Source organism: Cervus elaphus, chromosome 26 (genome assembly GCF_910594005.1).
Source record: "Cervus elaphus chromosome 26, mCerEla1.1, whole genome shotgun sequence".
In the NCBI taxonomy this organism is placed as follows: Eukaryota; Metazoa; Chordata; class Mammalia; order Artiodactyla; family Cervidae; genus Cervus; species Cervus elaphus.
In genome coordinates, this window is record NC_057840.1 from 42,366,440 (window position 1) to 42,393,297 (window position 26,858).

The 26,858-nt window shown below is 46.9% G+C and overlaps 2 long non-coding RNA genes across 2 annotated transcripts; both read right to left on the minus strand.

Moving 5' to 3' along the window:
• Window positions 1-126: 126 nt before the first annotated feature.
• LOC122684297 lies at window positions 127-25,963 on the minus strand. Its single transcript, XR_006337967.1, has 2 exons — window positions 25,367-25,963; window positions 127-434 (listed from the first exon to the last, which is right to left on the minus strand). It is a non-coding gene; the product is annotated as an uncharacterized LOC122684297 (long non-coding RNA).
• Window positions 2,496-7,695, minus strand: LOC122684298. Its single transcript, XR_006337968.1, has 2 exons — window positions 7,597-7,695; window positions 2,496-2,848 (listed from the first exon to the last, which is right to left on the minus strand). It is a non-coding gene; the product is annotated as an uncharacterized LOC122684298 (long non-coding RNA).
• Window positions 25,964-26,858: the final 895 nt, after the last annotated feature.

The window sequence follows — 26,858 nt, forward strand, 5'->3', positions numbered from 1 at the left end:
CCCTGGGTTGGGAAGATCCCCTGGAGAAGGAAATGGCAGCCTGGGATTTCCCAGTATTCTTGCCTGGGAAATCCCTTGGACAGAGGAGACTGGTGGGCTACAGTCACAAAAGAGTCGGACACGACTGAACAACAAGTATTTCTGTAATTGTTGGGCTCCAAAGGGTCAAAGAAGCTGTGATAACCTGGCTCTCAGTTGCCACCTGTTTCTGCTCCATCCCCTTTCTTCAGCAGGAAATGGTCACCTGTAACCCAGCCTCGCTGGGAGAGATGGATGAGGCGTTCCCACCCGGCCCAGCTTGGAGGCGGGAGGCTTTTCAGTGGGTGATGACATCTGATTCAGAAACAAGGCAGCTTGCTTTCAGGAGTCCAGATGGGTGTTGAGTGGTGACATTTAGGATGATCTTGTTTTTGATTGAAAACAGAGCATCTTCACTGGGAAAGAACAGAAAATGGGAGATGAGAGTCCACTTTGTTTATAGTCACCTCCCCTAATGCCTCTGGTTCAGTGAAAGACGGAACAACCTCATCTCATCTCAAAGGGATCTTGGTCTCAAAGAGGAACTCAGATACTCTTGGAAACAAGGAGTTTTCACCCAAGGAGAATATGATGAACTAAATGGGAAGCCCCCCACTTACTGCCTTCCTGCAGATAAAGTGGGAAATTGAATGTAATAATGAATATAAAAATTCTTCTAACGTTTTAAAGAGTGATGCCTTGCAAACAAGTAAGAGTCAGAATCGGACAGGGTTGCCAGGACAAATTTCTCTCTCTTCATCTAAAAACTGCTCCCAAATATGATCTATAAGGTTAAAACTAAAACAAGAAGAGTTAAAATAATATGCAAATATGAAGAGGAGACCAGATCATCATTTATATCCACTGGGTATTTAGACAATCTGCTTAAGTCATCATGGATTACTAGGTGCCATTCTGAGAATTCCCGGGGCATGGGGTTGAGGCTGCTAGAATAGAGTGCTTGGTCTTGATGAAGGGGAAGGATTCGAAGCATTTGTGCTGCAAATATTCATGCATGGCTTTCTCTGCTGACTCCAGGATGAGAACAAGGCCAAGATGAGCAAGTGTAGAAGCCCCTGTCTTCTAGAATAGGAGAGGAAGGTACACACAGGTGTCTACAGCTCCAGGCTGCACACAGTCAGTGTCAGGAGGGTGTTATAAACAAAGTTGGGTGGCAGTCAGGAGGAAGGGAATCCAATCTTTTGTAGTAAAAAGGGAATGTTCCATGGAGGTACACTGGTTGCTGGAAGGGAGGTGGGATTTCAAAAAACCAAGGAGCAAGAGGATTCCAGGCAGAGGGCAGGCAGGAGTGAAGACCAGGACATGGCCACATGGGGTGGGAGTGGGAGGGGTGTTGGGGAGCAAGGCCAGCCACTCAGTCTGCAGACCGGCTGGGGAAGTGGTCCTTGGAGACCCATCCAGTCCTGCCCACCACCCCCTCCTGTCTCTTTGTCGCTATTATTTTTGGCTTCCTGGCACCACATTCTTCAAGTTCCTTGGAATATGGCTCCCAGGCCTCTCTTTCTTCCCACTCACATTGTTGTCCAGTCTGGCCGGGGTGGCATTCTAGCGTCTTAGAATTTCTCTGCAAGTCCTCCACTGGCCTCTTTCCCCGTGTCAATTCAAGGGACCCGCAGCTCCTCTCCTTTCTGGGCTGTACCCTGAGTCCCACTGCCTCTCAAGCCAGGCCCCTTCTGGAAACCAAAACCCCATGGCGTGACCGTCTGGTCACAATCACCTGCTTTCTTGCTCCATCACCCCTGGATTTCTACACCACGGAGACCCTTACCTCTGGCCGTGGGCCCACCCCCTTTGGAGTCCCCCCTGTGTCATCTTTCACCCAGTCTGCGAGACCTCTGCTGGCCCAGGTCCGGCCACTCTCAGCTCACGTGTCTCTTGATTCTCTCACCCCCTCATTCTCTGTCCCACCCAGGCTGCTGAGCGGAGCAGAGAACCCTCCCTTTGGTCTTACTAGGTAGGTAGAATAGGAAAAAGGAGTCCAGAATGGCCAAGTCATGGCACCATAGGTGTCAGGAGAGCTTGTTACTTCCTCGGTTCTGTCTTGTCACAACAAAAATTTGAAGTGATGGACAGAGCAGAGTTACAGTCCTCCGATGGACCAGTGTTACAGCTCAGTTTTATTGAGAAAGTAAAGGAAAATAGTTTCCTGCATAGCTCAGTTGGTAAGAATCTGCCTGCAATACAGGAGACACAAGTTCGATCCCTGGGTTGGGAAGATCCCCTGGAGAAGGAAATGGCAACCTACTCCAGTGTTCTTGCCTGGAGAATCCCATGGACAGAGGAGCCTGGCAGGCTATAGTCCATGGGGTCACAAAGAGTCGGACACGACTAGGCAACTAAACCACCACCACCAAAGGAAAATACATCCTTGAGACGTGAGGGCATGCCGACCCAAAAGACTCGAAGAGAAGAGAGGCCCCCGGCCCATTTTGGCTCCTCTTTTTATATGTCTTTTCTCCTCACCCTGGGCCTGCCCTATGTAAATTGGGCTAGCCAGGAGTGCTGTTTCTTCTACCTGAGGTCCTAACTCCAATACTCGGACCTTCCTTTGTTCTATTTTCGCGGGCTTCTCCCTTCCTTGTCTTTTAGCCATCGCCCTTCTGGACTCCTGTTTCCTATTCTAACTACCTAACAGCGTGATCAGGGCTCCTGCCCAGGGGCTGGAGTCCTAGCAGACTGGCCTTTCATCAGGTTCCCTTTAGCTCTTCCTCCGTCCCCTGGGCGGCTCTTCCAAACTCCTTCTGTCTCCACACTCTGGCTGGCACTTTCCCCTGACCCTTCCTCTCTCACTATCCTGCTCGATCGATCCCTGTAAAAAACAAAATTAATCCGTTAGGCAACAACTCTCAGATTCCTCCACCTAGGAGGACCCCAGCCCCCATAAACCTATTCATTCCACATTTGTTTATAGTAATCAGTCTTGACAGATCAGGTATATCCTGCTGAAAATAGGACCATTTCCCTGAGTACAACATTTTTACAAAGCTGTCTGATTGAGGTTAGATTCTCTGTGAGGAGTCTCAGTTGAGGTCATTTGTTCCCCAGGGCACTCCCCGTAGGGAAGAGAGTTCTAGGCTAACACTCTCTTTCTAATCTCTCTCAGTCAAGACCAGACTAAATGCTTGAGGCAGAGACCTCGTCTTGCAAGGAGGGGAGAAGCGAGAGGACACTGCACTTGGAATGAGAAGAGGATGACTCTAGGCGTACTAGGTGTGCAAGGGTCAACACGTTACCCTCTGACTCAGTTATCTACACTCTATAGTACAGATGCATAGACAGTTATCTATACTGTCCAAAGCAGAGCCTGAGGCAAGGATTTTGTGTCTATAGTCTCTGTGGAAGGTTGTCCCAGGGAACACAAGAGGGAGTGAGGAATTCAGACGGAAGCGAGGAAGTCAAAAGAGGGTGACCAGGGAGTACAGGGGCCCAGGACAGTGGGAACCCTCTGAGGGATGCAAGTAACTCACCTCAGAACTGTCCTCCTTGGGGATAAAAGTGGTGTCACCTCCCACCCCTCATAGGCAAGGGTCACTCTCAGAGTGGCAACCTCCGGCTCTTCTGGGCCTGCTCTGTGTCCAGATACGGTGTGGCTCAAGGTGAGAACACTGCTTGCAGGTGACCTCAGGGTGGCCCCGGAGTTGCCTGACAGATTCTGTTCTAACGGAGTAAAAGCCTGCCCCACAAAGTAGCTATGCCAAGTCAGAGAGATAGTGTGTGTGAAACTCCGTGTAAACTGGGAAAGTGAAGTGAAAGTGTTAGTTGCTCAGTCATGTCTGACTCTCTGTGACCCCGTGGACTATAGCCCGTCAGGCTCCTCTGTCCATGGGAATCTCCAGGCAAGAATACTGGAGTGGGTTGCCATTTTCTTCTCCAGGGGATCATCCCAACGCAGGGATCGAACCTGTGTCTCTTGCATTGCAGGCAGATTTTTTACCATCTGAGCCACCAGGGAAGCCTAAACAGCCATCAAAAGTTAGTTGTTTCTTGAAGACATCATTCTAAGCAATGGACCGATCACAGACGGACAAACACTATATGATTCCACATAAGTGAGGTGCCCAAAGGAAGCAAATTCCTAGAGACAGAAAGTGGAGGGGTGGGTGCTAGGGGCTGGAAGAGGGGGAGTGGGGAGCTATTGTCTAGTGGGGACTGAGTTTGAGTTTAGGAAGATGAAAAAGCTCTGGAGATGTGGTGATGGCTGCATATCACTGTGAAAGTCCTTAATGCTACTGAAATGTATACTCAAAAATCAACAAGGTAAATTTCATGTAACGTCTATTTTAGGAAAATAAAACAATCAGTGCTTACACTCCTGAGGCAGTAGGTGTGCTTCTCAGCTCGCTCAACGGTGTGTGGCCCGTGCTGAGCACCAAGCTCATAGCACTGATGACAAGGAAAGGAGACAGATTTCCTCTGTCACCCAGGGGGGCATAGCCCTGGCGCTGTCCCCAGGGCCAGCGCAGAGACAGGAGGTTAATCAACAATATAGCTCAGAGTCGGTATTTTCAGTTGAGTGTGGTCTCCTCTGGAGCAGACCCACTCGACCTCAGCAAAACCATGCAGAGGTCACAGAGGAAGTCTCTGGGGCTTGGGAGGCCCTGCAGTCTGTGTTTCAAGAACTCAGCTCTGCCATTTTTTATATGAAAGCAGCTGGAAACCATAGTAAATAAATGAGCATGGCTGTGTGCCAATTGTACTTTATTTACAGATACTAAAAATTAAATCTCATGTAATTTATGTGTGTCATAAAAATTCTTTTTTCTTAAACCATTAAAAAATGTGAAAAATCACTCTTAATTTGTAGGAAAAGAAGAAGTGGTGGCCAGCTTTGGTGGCAGCTGTCCCACGCTACTCCTGACCTAGAGAATTTAGGGAATCCCTCTTCTGCAATTGCCTTCAGGGTGACAGCCCATCTTCTTGGGATCCTGACCTCGCTGTTTCCTGGAGACTGAACTTTGCAAAAGGACCAGCAGACATCCGGACTCAAACCTGAGGGATGAGACTGGTGTAAAGCTGAGAAATGTCATTTTTCAAAAATCATAAGGTGATACTATTAGTAGAAAATGAAGGAGAAATAATCTATCGTAGAAATACTCTTGGTTGTAAATATGATTTCAATTCTATTCTCAGAGACTGTTTTATTCAGCCATACCAAACTGTATTCTCTGAATCCAGAGGGACTTATTAGAGTTTTTCAGGAACTAGGAATGAAATATTCATGAATAAGAATTCTTGTTAGGGTTTAGAAGGATAAAGCTCTCACATATGGCTCTTGGGTACAGCATGAATAAACTCTAATTGCTAACAAATTTAAAAAACAGAACATTCTTAATATTGGATTGATTAGTACTTGCAAGCTTTGTACCATCACCATACTCATGTAAGAACATAAGCCTTGTCCCTAGTTGTGGGATAAATATTTCAGGATATTACTAATGCAAATGTCATGATCACACTGATGTACTGATGTAGGCTTTTCATCAAAGCATCCCCTTTAGAATGACTTGCTCTTAGTCAAACACAGAAAGCTAACAATATCCCTTAGAACACAAGTAAAATAACGGCACAATGAACCACCATTAAAAATCCTTCGGTATCCTTACAGCTTGAGTACGCATGAATATTCATGGGAAATCCAAGTGAGCTCCCAAGCCTTCCTACCTTCCTTCTTCCAAGGAGAGAGGAGATAGACGTGGCCGAGAGACCGAGGGGTCCTTTCCCTCCTGTGTCTGACTGAGTCAGGGACTCACTACCCCAGTGAGGGCACGACAGCTCAGATTGCATTTTTGGAGGGCTTACCCCCTGCCCCCCAATCTTGCCTTTTATCTCTGCAGACCACAAATAAGGGTGTTTATGGTTGAGTGTCAGGTTTGAAGGGTCTTCTGTTAGACACGTGAAGCAGGGAGATCAATGTTAGTCTCACTTGCGTGGAGCATGTCCATCAGCTGGGTGATCCTGCTCCGTCCTCCCTGTCCAGCTGTGTTCTCTGGGCCCGACCTTGGGGAAGCAGGTACAGAGCCCTCTCTGCACCCACCTGCCGGTGTTAATCATCACTCTTGGACCACAGCTGCTCACTTTGATGTTTTCTCACAGAATGTATTCCTCACTTTCATTTTCCTTATTTGTCTTAAAATCTGACGAACTGAGAAGAGAGAGGATGATGCTAGAGATGGCCAAGCATCGCTGAGGATACAGACGTTAGAGTCCCTGGGTCCTTGTGTGTCTCCTCCCTGCGCTCGTGTGTGACTCTCTGCAATCCCATCGACTGTAGCTTACCAGGCCCCTCTGTCCATGGAATTTTCCAGGCAAGAGTACTGGAGTGGCTTGCCATTTCCTTCTCCAGGGGATCTTCCCGACCAGGGGATCGAACCTGGGTCTCCCACATTGCAGGCAGATGCATTACCCTCTGAGCCACCAGGAAAGCCAGAAGACAGCACAAAGGGGAACAAAACAAAATTATAATGCTGGGCGAGTGGCCCAGGAGATGGGGTGACCCGGTACCCTCTCTCTGAGTGACCGGGGGTGCTCATTAAAACTGGTCTGTTTGGTGACGGCAGGATCAGGGAGGACAAGGCCGGACACTGGGGTCTTAGGAGTTGAGCGGTGTTTGTTAGATGCTGGAGAACAAACTGCAGGTTAAAGTTATCTCAGGATGTGTCCCCAAAGAGATGCCAGCTCCCACCTTGGTCCGCAGCCTGGGACAAGACCAGGGGAAGACTCCTGTTCTCAGAGAAAGGCCTTCTTCCGGCCCGAGTGACTCTTGGACTGGTTCCTGGTCCCCAGGGAGATCACGCCAAGAGGAAGCATTGAGAAAGTTGATAGTCACTGGGGAGAAGAGTTTCACGTCTGGGTTGAATCCGATCATGAAGACATTGGACTTGTACTTTGCGTGACTTTGTGGTCCACTTCATTTTTCCAGTCGTTTCCTTTTGTCATATTTTGCAAAAGAAACAGTCTGCGATGGATCGTTAATAAAAGCAAGAAGATAATGTCCGTGGCGATGGATGGTTGGGAAGCACTGCTCCGAGGCTCTGTGAACTTAGGTCATCCCTGCTTCTTGTCTTCTCTCCCTCCGGGGAGCCGTTCTTCTCTGCGAAGTCCTGCTGTGGCGGCCTGTTGTGCGTACGTGCTACCCTGGGCACAGGGGAGCGGGCATCCGTGTGTGACCTCACCAACAGAAAGTGCTTGGGCTTCTGCCCAGGAGGCTGAGTGGCGGCCTCACGCAGGGCTGGCCAGGCTACTGCTGTTGACACTGGCCGCGTCCCCATCGCCTGGAGCCTGGGCTGGGCCGCCTGTCGCCTCTGCCCGCCTCAGGGTTGCTCTCTCATCCCCTGCTGGGCAGAGTCAGGACCCGGCTGCCTGCCGGGGGGCAGGTGGAAGGGGCTCCTCCCTTCAGAGGCCTGGACCTCTGCAGTCCACAGACGCTCCGCGTCATCGGACCCGCTGAAACGGCAAAGGCCTGCTTGGCCCACTGTCTTTGCTGCCCGGCGTCCGCACAGGCCCCTCCCCCATTTCTAAGGACCGCCCCCACCTACCTCCCTCTCCCTCACAAAGCACCTCCGTTACCGCATCAGCTCCGATTCCGGGATGTCCGGAGGTTGCCTTTTCTGACTTTTTTTTTTTTTCCGACTATGCTGGGTCTTTGTTGCTGCTCGGGCTTCTCACTGTGGCGGCTTCACCTGTTGCAGAGCACGGGCCCTAGAGCGTGTGGGCTCAGTAGCTGTGACTCCCAGGGTCTAGAACACAGACTCAGTAGTTGTGGGGCACTGGCTTAGTGCTCCTCGGCACGTGGGATCTTCCCGGACCAGGGATCGAACCCATGTCTCCTACATCGGCAGGCAGATTCTCTACCACTGAGCCATCAGGGAAGCCCCTCCCATTTTCTTGCCCTGAAATCCTGTTCCGGGTTTAGAGGGAAGCAACAAAATAGGAAACTCTAAACATAAAGTCACGTGGTCGCAAATATTCATCATTTCAGTAATTAGCCTCTGAAAAATTAAGATATTTTTCATGCAATTTACATTCCGTTGAGCTTTAATCTGCACATCTCAATGGTGCATCTTATGGTGTGGTTTTCACACGATCTACATGTAAAAAGTGGAGGATAATAAAAAGTTATATAATGACCAGCAGTGTGAGTTTTTTTCTTCAATTCCATGATTTTTCATAAGAAGCTATAGGACAAACTTTCTCACTGTTTCTAGAAACTTAGGCAACTTTAAGTTTGGGTATGTGTGGGACTCATGTTTTAAACAGAAGGGGGAAGAGTTGATTTTGTGCTGCAAATTTTTCACATCTCTTAGAGCAATGTTCTTTGGTTAAAAAGATTCATTTCATTGAAGCCAAGTTGATTTACAACAATGTGCTCATTTCTGCTGTACCCCAGTGATTCAGTTATACATATATATTCTTTTTCCTATTCTTTCCCACTGTGGTTTATTACAGGATATTGAATATTCCCTGCACTATTTAATGGGACTTTGCTGTTTACTCATTCTACATTTAATAGTTTGCATCTGCTAATTCCAAACTCCCAATCCATCCTTCCCCTACCCCCACCCCTTGGCAATCACAAGTTTCTGTGTCTGTAAGTCTGTTTCTGTTTCACAGATAAGTTCATTTGTGTCATATTTTAGATTCCACATGTAAGTGATGTCATATGGTATTTATCTTTCTCTTTCCGACTTACTTCACTTAGTATGATAATCTCTAGGTCCATTCATGTTGCTGCAAATGGCATTATTTCATTCTTTTATGGCTGAGTAGTATTCCATCGTATATATACACCACATCTTCTTCATCTGTTGATGGACATTTAGATTGTTTCCTTGTCTTGGCTATTGTGAATAGTGCTGCTATGAACATAGGGGTGAATCTATCTTTTTGAATTACACTTTTGTCTGGGTATATTCCCAGGAGTGAGATTTAGAGCAATGCTCTTTTCTGGAGTTTGTGTGACTTCAGAAGTAAGACCAATTGGCCGCTCTTATGAGACTTTGCCTAAAGAATGACACCAACCTTGTGAGAAGTAGAAACTAATACTACAAGCTTGAATGGATATCTACTATTTGCCAGGCACTTTTCTCAGATTTAGTGAGATGTCTGTCTCAATTAATGCAGACTTATGAAAGTGTTAGTCGCTCAGTGGTGTCCGACTCTTTGAGACCCTATGGACTGTACCAGGCTCCTCTGCCCATGGAATTCTCCAGGCCCAGAATACTGGAGTGGGTGGCCATTTCGTTCTCCATGGGATCTTCCTGACCCAAGGATCGAACCCAGGTCTCCTGCATTGTAGGCAAATTCTTAACTGTCTGAGCCATCAGGGAAGCCCAATGCAGTCTTATAAGGACATACTGTTATGATCCTTATTTTTCTGACCTACATCCTCACGCCGGTTGATGGCAGCTGTGACTACCAGGACCCAGGCTGTGGCAGTCTAACCCCAGACATTTTCCTCATCTTACTTCCGTATCAGAATTTTTTCCATGGTGACCAAAGATGGCTTCCAGCATGAGCTCTGAAATGGAAGTGGAGAGATCTATATCATGTAGATGACACGAGGCATCACTGGGGAGAAATTAAGACTTCCTGCCAGCTCGACATCTTTTGCAGAGATAAGCAGGGCAGAGTTTCGCTGTTAGGAAAACAAAATCTTGCTGTTCTGGCTTCTCAGTTTTGTCCCCTGTCTTCCTCCCCCAGCGCAGCAGCTAATAGCGCTATTAAGCTCTACAGAAGAAACAGACCTGGGGCCTCTCCAGGGTTCTCATCTCAGGTTTTCAAGGAAGGTTCTGTAGGATGCTAAGCTGCCTCTGCCCACCCAGTAGACCACAAGAACCCCGGGGAGTGGAGGATTAGGGTGGCCTCTAGGGAGTGTCTGCAAATTCCTGCTTCGTGGGCCACCAGATCCATTTCCAAGGGAACCACCACAAAGTGTCAATAAGAATGGCCCACCATGCAGGAAAACCTGATGTTCCTGGGCAAAACGCGGCAAGTTGCAGGGTACAGACTGAAAATGTAAGACAGCTGGGGCTGGAAGCACGAAGGGCTAAAGCGTCTTCAGGGGAATCACAGATAAATTAGTCAATGTCACATGAGGCTAAAGGACATGACCAAACACTCAAGCAATGAGCGAAGAAGGCTGGAATTAGTTTGAGGAAGATAAGAATGAACAGTAGGTGGGATTATGAATAAAACATGAATTGTGTCATGGTTACAGGAATCGAAATCTTCTTCCATCAAGGAGCTTAATGTTTCAAAATAAAATTTAAGCTCTTTATGTACCCTGTTTCCCTCCCCCCTTTTGAAGCCCCTTCCTTTCCCAGAATGAGCCAGGGCCGACCCACCCACCCTTTCAGCCCCCAGAGAGGACCCCTCTCTGACAGTTCTTGTCTCTCCGTAACTGTTGAATGAATGAAGGAAGGAAGCTTTCACAAGAAAAACTGACAATGAATAAGTGATTTGTCCTCTTTCGCCTTCTGTGTGCCAGGCTCAGATTCTGCTTTTGGAAATTCCTTCAGGGCAGCCAAGATGTCCACGTTGAATCTATTCCACTCGCATCGATCACGGTCTTTCAGTTAACATTTTGTCATGCGTGCTGTATAACATCATTTACCTTTGTGTATTTTGTGTAAAAATGATATCACATTCTATGTAGTTTTTGTATAAAAATGATATCATATTCTATGTTGTTTTCTGTAGATTGCTTTCCCCCCTCCCCCACTCAACATTATGTTGAGAAATTCCCCTATGCTCTTCTGTGTGGTGTAGTCCATTTATTTTGACTGCTGAAAGAACACAGTTTATTTATTCTCTTGCAAGTGAATTGTTTTCAGGTGTCTTTTTTTATTAACCAGAAATGCTGCTATTTAGAAGTTTTACTATATATGTCTTTCAGTACACTTGTGTGAGAATTTCTCTCCGGCACATACCCGGAAGCAAGCTTGCTGAGGCAGATTGACGACACCATAGCGGAGTGTTTTCTGAAGTGTGATGGGTTAGATCGCATGAACCAGCTCTCACTTCCCCACACGTGAGTCCACCTGATCCATTCACTGGTCCAGAGGATCTGGCGGATCCTCCCTACACATCTCAATGTTCACCAGTCGAGAGGAATGAGAAACAGTATGCTGTGGTAGATCTAATTTGCATTTACCAGAGTCTGAAAGGGTTTAACATCTTTCTATGGTGATTAGCCATTTATGACTTGAATAGTGTCCTCTCCTCCCCGCAAATTCATGTCCACTCCAAATAAATAAATAAATAAGAAAAACAAAAAAAAAAAAATCATGTCCACTCAGAATCTCAGACTGTAACCTTATTTGGAAACAGAGTCTTTGCAACTTATGCAATTAAGTTATGATGGGGTCATGTTAGATGAGAGAAAGCCTTGAATCCAATGTGTGTGCTAGTAAGGGTGCCACGTGAAATCAAAAGTGGAAATTGGAGATGCATCTACATGCTGAAGAACGCTAAAGATGGCCAGCAACCACCAGGAGACAAGGAAGACTTCCTCTCTTGAGCCTGTGGAGGAAGCACGGCCCTGCTGGCACCTTGAATTTTTTCCACTGGAATTTTTTTAAAAAATTCTCTCTGACAAGACCATACTGCCTTAATTACCAATAGCTTTAGATAAGTCTCGATATCCATTAGCGAACTTTCCTCACCTGATTTATTTCTTTAGGAGTGATGTAGCAAATGCTGCCAATGTCTTCCTTGAATTCCTTTATTTGGCCCCTTTCACCATTAGTTTCTCAGGAACATTTCCTAATAATCCATTTTCCCATGAACCTCTCTCTCACGGTCTTTTGGGGAACTACTTTAACATTTTGATGTTACACATACATTATTAGAATACATTTTACATAAAATCCTATGGAGATTGTGTTTGGAATTGTATGGAAAACATAGATCAGTTTAGGTAGAGAATTATGACTTTATGATATGAAATGTTTTTTACATGTGAATATGAAATATTTTTCTATTTGTAAGTCATTTTGAGTGAATTTCAACAAAAGTTTCGTTTTCTGAGTAATTGTCTTGCACATATTTTATCAGATTCATTTCTGTGGTTTTCATGGCTCTTGTAAATGGTGACGATTTTGTTTTGTTTTCATTGTGCTTCCTAGCTGCTCCTAGTGTGTGGAAATATAGTTGATTTTATGCTTAGTCCTATGTCCTTGGTATGCTTGGTCATTTTTGGTTGAGCTCTGGACATTGTATATGAGAAATACATATCATGATCTCTTTGTCAGCCTAGTGATTCCTTTTTTATTTTTGTAGATTAATTTTGACTGGAGTATAATTGCTTTATAGAAAGGCTGTGTTCCTTTCTACTGTACATCAAGCTGAACCAGTTACACACACACACATAACCCCTCTTTTTTTGGATTTCCTTCCCATTTAGGTCTCCATAGAGCACTGAGTAAGGTTTCCTGAGGTGTGCACTAGGTTCTCGTTAGTGATCTATTTTATACATAATATCAACAGTGTTAATATGCCTATTCCAGTCTCCCAGTTCATCCCACCCAATTCCCTCCTTGATGTCCAAATATTTGTTCTCTATGAGTCTCTATTTCTGTTTTGCAAATAAGATTTCTATACCATTTCTCTAGATTCCACAGATATGTGTTTAATATATGTTATTTTTCTCTTTCTGACTTACTTCTAGTGATTCTTCCTTAGAAGTGAAGTGACAGGCACTCAGCCGTGTCCAACTCTTTGTGACCCCATGGACTGTAGCCCACCAGGCTCCTCTGTCTATGGGATTCTCCAGGCAAGAATATTGAAGGGGGTTGCCATTTCCTTCTCCACTTCCTTAGAAGAATATTTTTAAATGCAAAGAATAAAATGCATGAGATTACAAAGAAACCAGTTGTATTGAACTATTGCTCAAAAGATCTGGGCGTCCACAGATCCTAGTTTAAGAACAGTGCAGAAGTTCTGGGTGATGTTATTGTCCACCAGAGAAGGTTCACTGCAAACTTTGGTGAAGTAGATGGAGTGGAGTTTGAGAACTTCAGCCCAGTCATGAGCTGAGCTGCTTTGAGACTCAACTGCAGTTTTGGAAGACTTTTTCTATTTCAGGTTTGCACTCCCCTGCCGGGGGTGCACCCCTCCACGGGTCCCAATAGGAGCTTAGTTTATTCTCTGCTGACTTCGAACAAAGAGAAAATCTCAAGCATCCCATGTCTTAGGGTATAATATATCTGGCAGAAGCAGCTATCTTTCTACAAATAATAGGCTCCGACAGATTGTAGATCTCAAGACACTTAATCACAGGGTTCTGACATTTAAGAACTCAGGAGTTTGGAGTTTTGTTGGCTTTCAAAGATAAGCAGAACATAATAAGCCAAATAAATTATTCTTCAGTTTTCTGCTGAAAATGCTATAAATAACATTTTACAAGTTCTGTCTCATCTTTTTATGAGGAACATTAATTCTTCCTCTGGCATAATATTTTTGTGAAGGAAAGGACATTTCTAAATATATTTATTAATTACTGAATAACAAGACAAATGAAAGGTTGGGGTCAGTTGTCTCCCATATTTTCTTTCAATGATCCAAAAAATTGCATGTTTTTAATGTACAGTTCTGAACTTTTAGTTAATTTATATCAGGCTTTGGCAACAGAAAGGGTTATATAATTGTGCAGCTTTTTTCTACCACATAGAGATCTGAGTTTTGAAAAAATAATCTCACTATTTAAATTTAGGAAGTAATGAAATGCTTGGTTAAGAAGGAAATTTTTTAAGATTTCATTTTTTTAGCGTTGTTTCAGGTTCACAACAAAATTGAGAGAAAGATGCAGAGACTCCATATATGCCCCCAGCCCCATATATGTACAGCCCCCTCTGTTATCAACAGTCTCCGCCAGAGGCTATATTGGGTACCACTGATGGACCTACAACTGACACATCGTAATCACTCAGTCCGTGGTCTACAAGGCAGTTCAGTACGTGCTATGGATTTGAATGCATAATGATATATATCCATCACTATAGTGTCTATCATACAGAGTAGTTTCATTGCTCTAGAAATCCTTTGTGCTCTAACTAGTCCTCTCTCCCCCAAACCCCTGGCAACCACCAGAGTTTTTTTTTTTAACAATCTCTATAGTTTTTCCTTTTCCAGAATGCTATTTATTAATAGTTGAAACCGTACAGTATGTAGCCAGTTCAGATTGACTTCTTTCATTTAGTAATTTGTATTTGAAGTTTCTTTTTGTGGCTTGACAGCTCATTTCTTTTCAACCCAAAATAATATTCTATCATCTGTATGTACCATGGCTTATCTATTCACTCACCTGTTAAGACACCTTGTTGCTTCCAAGTTTTGGCAATTTTAAATAAATCTGCTGTAAACACTCAAGCACAGGTTTTTGTGTGGACCTAAGTTTTCAACAGGCTTCCTTGGTTTCTCAGTGGTAAAGAATCCACCTCCCAGGACAGGAGACCCAGGTTCAACCCCTGAGTCGGGAAGATCCCTGGAGAAGGAAATGGCAGCCCGCTCTGGTATTCTTGCCTGGAGAATTCCATGGACAGAGGAGCCTGGCAGCCTACAGTCCACCGGGTCACAAAGGATCAGACTTGACTGAGCGACTAAACAACAACAACGTTTTCAGCGCCTCTGGGTAAACACCAAGGGGGACTGAGGGGTCGTATGGTATATTTAGGATGTTTAGTTTTGTAGGAAACTTTACAAAACTGCCCAACTGTCTTCCACAGAGACGGTAACATTTTGCCTTCCCACCAGCATGAATGAGCCTTCCTGTTGTTCCGCATCCTCACCAGTAGCTGGCGCTGTCAGACTTCTGGATTCTGGCCATTCTACTAGCTGCGCAGTGGTCGGCCATGGTCATTTTAGATCAAACCTGTCCGTCCTAAAGGAGATCAGTCCTGAATATTCATTGGAAGGGCTGATGCTGAAGCTGAAACTGCAATCGTTTGGCCACCCGATGTGAAGAACTGACTCATTGGAAAAGACCCTGATGCTGGGAAAGATTGAAGGCGGGAGAAGGGGATGACAGAGGATGAGATGGTTGGATGGCATCACTGACTGGATGGACATGGGTTTGAGCGAGCTCCGGGAGTTGGTGATGGACAGGGAGGCCTGGTGTGCTGCAGTTCATGGGTCGCAGAGTCAGACACAACTGAGAGACTGAACTAAAGTGTTCTTTGTATATTTTGAATGACAGTTATCAGATGTGTCTTTTGCAAATGTTTTTTCCCAGCCTGTGGCCTGTCTTCTCATTCTCCTGACATTGTCTTTCGCAGAGCAGAAGTTTTTAAATTTTGGTGGAGTTCAGTTTACCAAAATTTTTTTGACTGCACCATCAGCTTTTGGGGACCTAGTTCCCCAGCCAGGGATCAAATATGGGCCCCTGTCAGTGAAACTGAATCCTAACCACTGGAATGCCAGGGAATTCCTTATCAACTATTTTCTTCACGGATCATGCAAGAAGAATTTTTCCCTTTTGATTCTTTTAAACAAATTTTCTCTTATTAATAAAGAATACAACAATAAATATATTACAGTATTCTTGATATTATATTATTTCAATTACTTGAGAGCCACTAGAAGAAAAAGACAATTCTGCATAGTATATAGATTTAAAGTTGTTATAATTCTCCACCTTATCTGTTCAAATCAGTTCAAACATTTATGGAGCATCTTCTACATGCCCTGTACTATGCTAAGCATCAGCTTGTGGTCCTGGCTTAAAGAATCTATGTTCTGTACCAGGCTTTAGTATAAGCAGTGGAGGACTGTTCCATAGGCTGAGTATACCAACAAGCCAGGGATCAAAACCAAAGCAAAACAAAGCGTTTTTTGAACATGATATATTTGTTTTCCATAAACTTGTGTAGCATTTTGCATTCAGAAAAATCTAGAAGTGATTTTTATTTTTATTTTTTTTTAGAAGTGATTTTTAATTTCAGCACGCATGTAAGCTTGGAATGTTATAGTTTAGTTTAGTGTTCTTATTTTGAAGTTCATCGAGGGCAGCTGGTGGGCATCATGGACTTTTCAGTGCTGGGCACCACTACAGGTCTCAGTGTAGTTTAAGCTCTGACTTTGCTCTTCTTGGTTGAGATCAGCTTAGAAGATGGGGGCGGGATACTGCATTCGCCCTGCCTGCTCCTCCTCCCCAGCACACCCTCAAGAATTCTTTGGGCTGTGGACAAGAAATTAAAGGAGGATGGGGACAAATCTGATGCGGAGAGTATGGGGATTTCAAATTTACCCTTCTTCCAAGAGGTTGGACAGGGCAGGAAGGGTCACACAGAAGTTCTTCCGTGAGACGCTGTTGAGGCTGATCAAGGAGGTGACAAGACCACACGGCGGCAGTGTTGCACAGCAAACGTTACTGGGCGGCACTCGGACAGGTTGCCCATGAGACGGTCCCTCTCGACAGGAGACCATCCGGGGACTGGGGGCACTGGACCGCCACCTGATGGAGGAAGAGGACGGGGAACTCCGGGGCAGAGGGGGCTTACGTGTCCGGGTGACGTCACTCAGCAGCAGGGTAGGTTGGAGTGCGCCCAAGGGCGGCTGGGCTCTAGGGTGGTTAACTGAATGTATCAACCTGACCACCGGGTGCTCAGATTTTTTGGCTAAACCTGACTCTGGGTGTTTCAGGATGAGATTAACATTTTAACTGATAGACTGAGTGAAGCAAATCCGCCCCCCCCCGCCCTCAACATGGATAGGCCTCGTCCAGCCCACTGGAGACTTGAACAGAAGAGGCTGAGTGAGGGAGAATGGGCCTCCTTTGCCTGCCTGCCTCCAGGTGGCGACCTCGCTTTGGACTTGGACTGGAACTGGAACCTACACTATCAACTCTCCTGAATATCCAGTTGCCAACTGCAAATCTAAGGATGTCTCAGCCTCCAAATCACATGAGCCAACTCCTTAAAACTAACCATTTATACATACATATATATGTGTGTGTGTGTCTATATCCATATCCTCTGCATTTATCTATCTCTCCTATTAATTCTGTTTCTCTGGAGAATCTAGAAGGGTCTTTTATCACCACAGGTCTTGTCTTCTCCATGGCTCGTGGATATGTTATGTCTCTGTGGGTTATTTCTGATTTGATGATATGTCAACTTATGTGGCTCTGAACATTCTGGAATGAGTCTTCTGGTGAACATATGTGTGCACTTGCGTTTGGTGTTTACTGAAGAGTGGGATGGCTGAGTCATGAGTGTGTCCGTGTCCCTCTTTAGGAGATAGGACCTGGGTTTTCTGGAGCAGTTTTAACTGTTTGCCCCGACAGCCGTGGATGAGGGTTCCTATTGTTCTACACCCTCACCTGCAGTTGGTATTGTCAGGGTTTATTTTAGTGATGCTGGTGCATGTGTAGTGGTATCTCATTGTGGTTTTATTTTGCATTTTCCTAATAAGTAAAAGGGCTTCCCAGGTGGCACTAGTGGTAAAGAGCCTTCCAAACATTGCCAAAGTAAGAGATGTAGAGATGTGAGTTCGATCCCTGGATCGGGAAGATCCTCTGGAGAAGGGTGTGGCAACCGGCTCCAGTATTCTTGCCTGGAGAATCCCATGGACAGAGGAGCCTGGCGGGCTACGGTCCCTGGGGTCGCAAGGGCTTGGGCATGACTGGAGAGACAGCACAGCTCGGCGGGTGTGTTGCTGTTTCATTGGGTATGTAAAGTGGGTGGGCTCCAAATGGCTAAAAATACATTTATTTAGACTATCCGTGGAACAACTGAATGTATGAGAACCTGAGGTTGAGCACCAGTGGGCTCTGAGCTAACAGTCCTAGCCTTAAGAAGAAAACGACGTGGGGACCATTTTAGGCAATGCACTGGAGCCTTCTCTGGCCCATTTATGTAACAACTCTGGAGGGAAAAGAGGAGAGTCCCTCATTAGTGAAAGTCTTGGTAGCTAATGATGCTTCCCCTGATTCTTGAGTCCTCTCTGTTACGGGATGGCAATGAGCTGGGGGGATGGCAATGAGCTGGGGGGATATTACATTTCATGTGAACTCTTGGTCACCCCAGTTTGTCCATCCCACACCAGCGTGGAAAGCGGGGGCAAGGGCTCAGGTAACCATAGCAACGGTAACAAAAATAGCTGCATCCTCTCCGTCACCGTCTATGCCCTTATTTTCCCCTGGCAGAGTTCCATGCAGTTGTACGTGCTCTCCTTGGCTGGCAGCCACTTCAGGGCATCTACTGCTGCTACTGTGTTTGCTTAATAATGCTTATCTTGTTTTAATCATTGAAATATATTAAATGTTTATTACAGAGGATCTGGGAAGTAGGAAAATACAGAGGACTAATAGTGATCAATGCGAGAGATAACTCTTAACATTTTTATATACTTCCTCTTAGTAGTTTTTTAAGCTTTTTATTTTGTATTGGGATATAACCAATTAACAGTGTTGTGATAATTTCAGGTGAGCATTGAAGGAACTCCACCATACATATACATGGATCCATTCTCCCCCAAACTCCCCTCTCATCCAGGCTGCCACATAATATTGAACAGAGTTCCATGTGCTATAAAGTAATTCCTTGTTGGCTGTCCATTTTAAATACGACAGAGTGTACATGTGCATCCCAAACTCTCTAACTATAGCTTCTTCTCATCTTTCCTCTTACTACTTTTAAAGGGGTATTTATAAATTACTGTTTTGTATTCAGTTTTTTGTACCTTACATCAAACCATATGATTTTCCTGTGTCAAGAAATATGCTTTAGAAACATAATTCTTTTTGGCCAAGCTATGTGGCACGAGGGATGCTAGTTCCGATACATGTTACAACATGGATGAACCTTGAAGACATCATGCTAAGTGAAATAAGCCAGACAGAAAAGGATTCCACGTAAGTGAGGTACTTAGGGTAACGAGATTCATGGGACAGAAAGTCAAATGTTATTTGCTAGAGGTTGGGGAGAGGGACCAATAAGGGGTTGTTGTTTAATGGACATGGTTTCAGTTTTACAAGATAAAAAAGTTCTGGAGATGGATGGTGGTGATGGCTGTATAACACTGCAAGTGTACTCAGAACCACCGAACTGTACACTTAAGCATGATCCAGATGGTCCCATTTTGTTACGTTTATTTTCCACCAAGAATACACGTGCATGCAATAGTCACACGGCAGCAGGGACAGAGCCTGATGCTAGAACCTAGCAGAAGAGTGAAAGACTTTAATTTTTTTATATTTAGGAGTTTACAAATTTCTTGATGTTTTCTTTAATGGTTCCATAGTTTTAAAAATTTATTTTATGTTTGGCCATGCCACGCAGCATGTGGGATCTTACATCCCTGACCAGAGGTCAAACTCACACCGCCTGCATTTGAAGCTGAGTCTTAACCACTGGACTACCAGGGAATTCCCTCCAAGTTTTTATTTTATATTGCAGTATTGATGATTGATTTACAATGTTGTGCTAGTTTCAAGTATATAGCAAAGTGGTTTAGTTATACATATATACATATTTTTCTTTTTCAAATTATTTTCCTATATAGGTTATTACAGAGTATTGAGTAGAGTTCCCTGTGCTATAATCAACAGCAGGTCCTTGTTGATTACTACTACTATACATTATACTTAGTACTACTATATATTATATTATATATATATGTTATCTGTTATATTACACTACTGCTTATCTGTTTGGGGCTTCCCTAGTAGCTCAGATGGTATTGCATCCGCCTGCAATGCAGGAGACCTGGGTTTGATCCCTGGGTCAGGAAAAATCCCCTGGAGAAGGGAATAGTAACCCACTCCAGTATTCTTGCCTGGAGAAGTCTATGGACAGAAGAGCCTGGAAGGCTACAGTCCATGGGGTTGCAGAGTTGGACATGACTGAGTGACTAACACACACGTGTATCTGTTATATTATGTATATATTATCCATTATATTGCACCACTGTATATCTGTGTTATATATAGTGGTGTGTATACAGTTGAGATGATTGGATGGCATTACTGACTCAATGGGCATGAGTCTGAGCAAACCCCAGGACATGGTGATAGACAGGGAAGCCTGGTGTGCTGCCGTCCGTGGGGGATCACAAAGAGTTGGACACAACTTAGTGACTGAACAATAACAAAAATACATTAATCCCCACCTTCTAATTTACCACTCCCCACCCCCACCTTTCCCCTTTGGTAATCATAAGCTGCTTTCTAAATCTGTGAGTGTCTTTCATTTTGTAAATAAATTCATTTGTGTCAATTTTTAGCTTCCACATAAGCAGTATCATATGTTATTTGTCTCTCGGTCTGACTTCACTTAGTGTGATAATCTCTAGGTCCATCCATGTTGCTGCAAATGGCATTCTTTCTTTCTTTTTTATGGCTGTGTAACATTCCACTGCATATATGACCCAGATCTTCTTTACCCACCCTCTGCAGAGGGACACTGAGGTGGCGTCCACGTCTTGGCTGTGGTTGCAGAGCAGCAGAGGTGGAGCTCGATGCTAGAACCGAGTAGAAAAGTAATCGATTTTTTTTTTAAAGAGTCCAGGTTGACTGCCAGGTCCACCAGGGCAGGAATGGTACCTACCTTGATGATATTACATGCTCTGCATGGAGAATGGGGCTGACATCGAGGAGGTACTAAAAGCTTATTGTAGGGATACAGCTCAGTTGGAAACTCTGAGCACAAGCAGGGGTCAGAGGGAGCCCTCTGGGCCAGACATCAATCAACTCACCTGGTTACTCTCACCAACCAGCCCCTACACTTGCACGGGCTCTGCAAACCAGGTCTTCTCTTGTGGCTCAGCTAGTAAAGAATCTGCCTGCAATGCAGGAGACCTGGGTTGCGAAGATCCTCTGGAGAAGGGAAGGGCTACCCACTCCAGTATTCTGGCCTGGAGAATTCCATGGACTGTCTAGTCCACGGGGTCACAAAGAGTCAGACACGACTGAGCGACTTGAACGTTGCCAAGGTCTGATTTGCAGTGGCTCCTCCCAGGTTCTGCCAGCTGGGGGCGCCACAGGGAAGGTTGAAGGAGGGCAGCTCCTTCCTGCTTGCTTCCTATGGGCTAGTGCCTGCTTCTGTGCTGAGAAGCCAGAGCTGGTGTATTGAAATCAGGAATATGCAGATTATGACCCGCTGAATGGGGGGGCGGGGAGGGCACAAGGCCCCCCACCCCCACGGGAGTGGCAGGGAGCTCCCTCCATAACCGAGCTCCACTTTGGGGAAGTGAAAACCACCCGGGGTCATTTTGATTGAAGGTGCAGTTTCAATAGACCCACACAAAGGAAGTGGAGTCATAAGATGTATTATTACTGACAGATCCCAGAAGTGAGGGGGCCCTGTGAGCCGAGAGGAAGGCCAGCCCCCATCCCAGGTCACTGGGGAGCAAACTGCCACTGCGTATTAGATGGTTGGGGCTGGCTTTTCACAGGCTTAACTCTTAAGTGGTCTTTTTTTTTTCAAGTGGACATTTTTACAAGGCGCCCCTGGAAGAATAAAGCAGGAACTGGTTGCAGGCATCTTTAACTCTTATCTCCAGGCTCTGGGTGTGAGCAGGGTTATCAGACAGTAAAATGCCTAAGTGGCAGCTCAGAAAAACAGAGTTGTTTTCCTTAAAGACTGTTTTTCTCAAGAGTTGTTTTTCCCATCACAGCTTGTGATCCCGTGACCGTCAGCCCCACCGGCATCACTGAGCCCACTTTAGAGACTCTGGCACCTCAGAGACCTGGATTCCGGGGTCTTGGGGGCCTCCTCCAGGCTCACAGACTTAGTAACACTAGCCTCATCTCTTCTCTTTGCTCCCCAGTCTCAGGGTACATCTCCTGCAGTTCCTGTGAAAAGTGTCATGCGTCCTTAAAGGTGGTTTTATAGCTTCCTTTTGTCTTTCAGTTCCTAGTTTACAACTTTATATGTAAAGACAGCTTCCCTGATAGCTCAACTGGTAAAGAATCCGCCTGCAGGGCAGGAGACCCCTGTTTGATTCCTGGGTTGGGAAGATCTGCTGGAGAAGGGCTAGGCCACCCACTCCAGGATTCTTGGGCTTCAGGATTGGCCTTCACTCCAGGATTCTTGTAGCTCAGCTGGTAAAGAAACTGCCCGCAGTGTGGGAGACCTGGGTTTGATCCCTGGGTTGGGAAGATCCCCTGGAGAAGGGAAAGGCTACCCACTCCAGTATTCTTGCTGGAGAAATCCATGGACTGCATAGACCATGGGGTCGCAAAGAGTCAGACACGACTGAGCGACGTTCACTCTCACACTTTCCACTTTCATAATTTTATTTATTGATTTTTGGCTGTGCGGGGCCTTCCTTGCCGCACGGGCTTTTCTCTAGTTGTGGTGTGCAGGCTTCTCATCGCGGTGGCCTCTCTTGTCGTGGAATATGCGCTCCAGGGCTCGCACGCCTCAGTGCTAGGGCCTCTTGAGCTCTCAAGCACAGGCTCAGTAACGCCTGGGTTTAGTTGCCCCCACGGCATGTGGGATCCTCCCGGACCAGGGATCGAACCCGTGTCTCCTGCATCGGCAAGCGGACTCTTTACCACCCAGCTATCATCAGGGAAGCCCCTGTAAATGACAGTTAGGAAATTCTTTCTGCTCACATAGCTGATGTGGGCCCTGTCTCCTGCCCAGGCGCTGAATGAGGAGTTTTGCAGGAGGAGGGGGTGTGTGAGGGTTCCCTGGTGGGGAAGGCCCAGCCATCCTTGTCTTTAACCTTTTGTTGAGCTTGCAGGTGGCTATTCCCACCCTCGGGGGCTTCCTACAGCTTCCGTTAGGAGACGATACAGCCAGCCGACTCTCCCTCAGGGCCACACTCAAATACCAGACAGGGGGTGGAAAAGACGGGCGTGGCCAGGAACACGGCCGGGGACACCGGGGACAGCAAGGAACCGAAGGGCCCGGGTCGGGGGAGGCAGACGCAGGCAGCCCACTGCTGCCCCGGGAGAGGTGGGCTCCGTGGGGCCCAGTCTTCTCAGGTTTTAAGAGAAGCCGCAAATCTGGATTTTTCATGTGATAGAACCCCGCCTCCCCCATTTCAAAACCTTGGTAAGTAATTAGAAAACTCTTTGTGAACCAGACACAGAGTGACCAGGAGCTGTCATCCGCCAGTGTGTGGTGTCTGCCCTGGACAGTCCGCCCCCAGAAGGCCCTGACCCTGCGTGGCCCCAGCGGACCTGAGGTATTCGCCTTGGTCTTTTTCTGAGAGCTTCAGTGTCAAGCTCATGAGGTTCCACGGGTGCCTTTACTTCCTTTCCCAGGAGGCCGACCGACCTGGAAAAATCCCAGAGGCGTCCCTCCCTGCCCAGGATTCTGCTAGCAGGGCCTGCAGATGGGGACCCTGCGGGGACCCTGGCTCCTTTCGGTATTTCTGACTCTTCATGGATGCAACGAGAGACCCAGTTTTAACCTGGCCAGAGCTACCTTGCTGGGCTTGGGAAATCAGGGCAGCATCTCCTTGAAGCAAGGGTGGCAGCTTCAGGAAGTGGGGTGACAGTTAATCTGATTAGTACCTAAGGAAATGTTTACTTGAAAACCAAAGAAAGGGCAAAGTAGCCTGTTTTCATTTGTAGAGTTTTGGAGGAGAAGATGAGACCAGGATATCCAGGGCTTGGGAGGCCTGCCTGACATGCAGCGAGTCCTGCTCAGGACGGCTTGGGGAGAGTCCCCCTGCTCAGGAGGTCTTGAGGAGGCTCCTGCAGGTGGGGTGGGGGGAGGAGGGGGTGGGTGGGGCCAGAGGAGGAGGAGCCAGGGGGTGACAGTGAGGTGCATGGAGGCCAATGGCTCCCCGTTTTTGCTCTCAGGTCACCCATTCACCCCCTCACCCCGTGACCTCTTCACCCGGTGCCCCACATCCACCCACACTTATCCTTTGTTAGCAGACAGCAGTTATTTCTACAATTTTTGCTTCTACACGGAAACTCACAAGCGGTCCCTAATTTTTCTCATGATAAAGGAAAAAATAAGATCGTCTCTATGGATGAAAGAGTCAACACAGGCATTAACCAGGCACAGGTTCCTCATGCTCATCAAACACGCTGGAGGTTGCGGCACAGTCTCCGGTGACAGTGAACTGTGGGCCAAGCGTGTGTAAACGTCCCTCAGCTCCGGGGATCTTATCATAACTCAGACCACAGGGCTCACTGATGAGGGGAAGACCCCTAATACACATGGGGACTATTAATTTTTTGGCCATGCCGTGCAGCACGCGGGATCCTGGTTCCCTAAGCGGGGATTGAATCTGTGCCCCTGCAGTAGAAGCACTGAGTCTTCGCCGCTGGACCTCCTGGGAAGGCCCTGGGGACACTTTTTGTTTTGCACAAAATAAAGATAATAATCAACATGGGACTTGAGGGCACACAGCCGAGCTTGGCCTTAAAAGGACAGTCGCTCAGTCGTGTCTGACTCTTTGTGACCACATGGACGGTAGCCTGCCAGGCTCCTCTGTCCATGGAATTCTCCAGGCCAGAATACTGGAATGGGTAGCCTTTCCCTTCTCCAGGGGATCTTCCCAACCCAGGGATTGAACCCAGGTCTCCTGCATTGCAGGCAGATTCTTTACCAGCTGAGTCACGAGGGGACTCTAGGAGCAAAGTAAGGGTACTTTGAGCTTCCCAGAGGCTCCACCACTGCAGTGTCAGCTTGGAGTTCACTTGTGAGCTCAAGGGAGGCCAAATTCACTTCCTGCTACACTTGGAGGCGAGCACTGCCCACCCACCCTCCGGGCAGGACTGTGCTGGGTCCTCGCCCGGGTGCCTAGTAGTGCAGGCTGCTGTTTCCAGGCAGGCCAGTGGCCAGGAGGTCTTGCTCTCTGGTGTGTTTCTGTCTGAACTGCCCCCTGGGCGACAGTCTCTCTGCAGGGACAGAGTTAATTATAACACCAGTAGACTTTAACATACAAATTTTCTTTTGCAATAAGCCTTTTTCCCCAAACAATAAGCCCATAAAAAGTGAGCTGTTCGGCTTGGACGTGGGGCAGCCCTGAGCCCCACTCACCCACCAGCCCATCACCACCAGCACCAATGCCGCGGTTGCCTCGAGTCCTCCGGGACGCCTCGTTCTCCCGGATCGCACGTCCAACATGGCAGAAAACCCTCCTCCCTCTCCTCCGAGATCTCGCCTTCCGTCTCATCTCCCCGCTCAGCCACCTGCTCCAGGCCCCCGTCGCCTCAGACTTGGATCCGTGCAGGGGACTTAGCGGGTCTCTCTGCTTCTTCCCTTGCCCACCTGCCGAAGTGCCTTGGCAGGTGATAACCGAGCCACGTCGTCTGACTGCTCAAACCTGACAGTGGTTCCCATCCTGCCCAGAGTAAAGCTGCAGATCCCAGAGCTGCTCACAGGACCCGCCCTGCTGCGCCTTTAGTTCTCTGACTCACCTCCTACCACTCCGCCGCTCGCTCTGCTCCAGCCACGCTGATCTCCTGGACGTTAACACCGACGCACCTCAGGGCCTTTGCACCTGCTGCGCCCTGGCCAGGGACGCTCCTCACGGCTCTCTGACTCCTCTCTCTGCTCTGGAGCACAGGCCGCTGCTGCTTGCTGGGTGAGGTCTTCCCAGGCCATCCTGTGCTGAGAACGGCCTTTTCCCTCGGTGAACCCACGCCCCCTCCCACTTTGTTTTCTCCACATCGCCATGAACATCCACGTCTGCTGTGTCTGCCCTCCTCCCGCCACCAGCATAGACTCCACAGGGACAAGGACTTGTGTGTTTCCTTCTGAAGCATCTTCTCACAGAGCACAAGTTGAAAAATCACCAGGTCTGAGGTCCGTGTACGGCTCGTTTCTCTATTATCTGGCCACAGCAGACTATGAACACGAATGCTTACTTCGAACAACTGACCTATGTGGGCAAAAGTAAGTCAGCGTGCCCCACGGTGGGAGGGTAACACGCACCCCACATTCTCATGTCAGCAGAAAACCACCGGCTTCCGGTCTCTCGAGGTGTCTACGTCCTTCCACATCAAGGCGGGGAACTTGACACCTACCCCTTTCAAAGATGCTTTCTTAAAGGAAATTTCATATGTAGACAAACGCTGAGAAAACTCTGGATTCCCGTGAAGTCCTGGCTCAGCTTCGACTGTTGTCAACGTCCTGTGGTCTGTTCTCCTTCACCCCTACACTGTGCTTGGTGGTGTTTGTAGCAATGCTGCGGAAGTGCTTTAAGGCTGGGTTCAGGGACCCCATCCCCCCATCACCGGGGGGAAGTAGCTGCTCTACGTGTGAAGGCAGATCACATGCATCTTTTGCCATGTCTGGTCCCATGTCATCAGACACAGCCCAGACTCAGCACACACACAGCCTCTCTGGCTAATTGGTGAGAAATGACGAGAGTCTGGGTGGCCAGCCCACCAGAACGTGTTCTGATCGATGTCTCCAGGGGGGACAACACCGATGTGACTCCTACTGTGCCATCGGATGTGGCTTTCTGAGCATCAGAAGGAGAGCTTTCCATTTGTGAAATGTATTGGACAGCGGTCAGAAATGCACCAGCTATTGGACTTCCCTGGGTGACACTCTGTGCTTCCAATGTAGGGGGCGCAGGAAAAGAAACGCACCGACTCTTCATCTGATTGAAAACTGTGGGGGGAAAAGAGGTTATCATGAACTTGAAAAACCTTTTTGACAAGAAGTGAGACTTGGAGGCAGTATGTTACAGCTCTATGACACACCCCACTGCTTGGCCAAAGAATTGATGCTTTTGGACTCTGGTATTGGCTCTTGAGAGTCCCTTGGATTGCAAGGAGATCCATCCTAAAGGAAATCAATCCTGAATATTCACTGGAAGGACTGATGCTGTAGCTGAAACTCCAATACTTTGGTCACCTGATGTGAAGAACTGACTCATTTGAAAAGACCCTGATGCTAGGA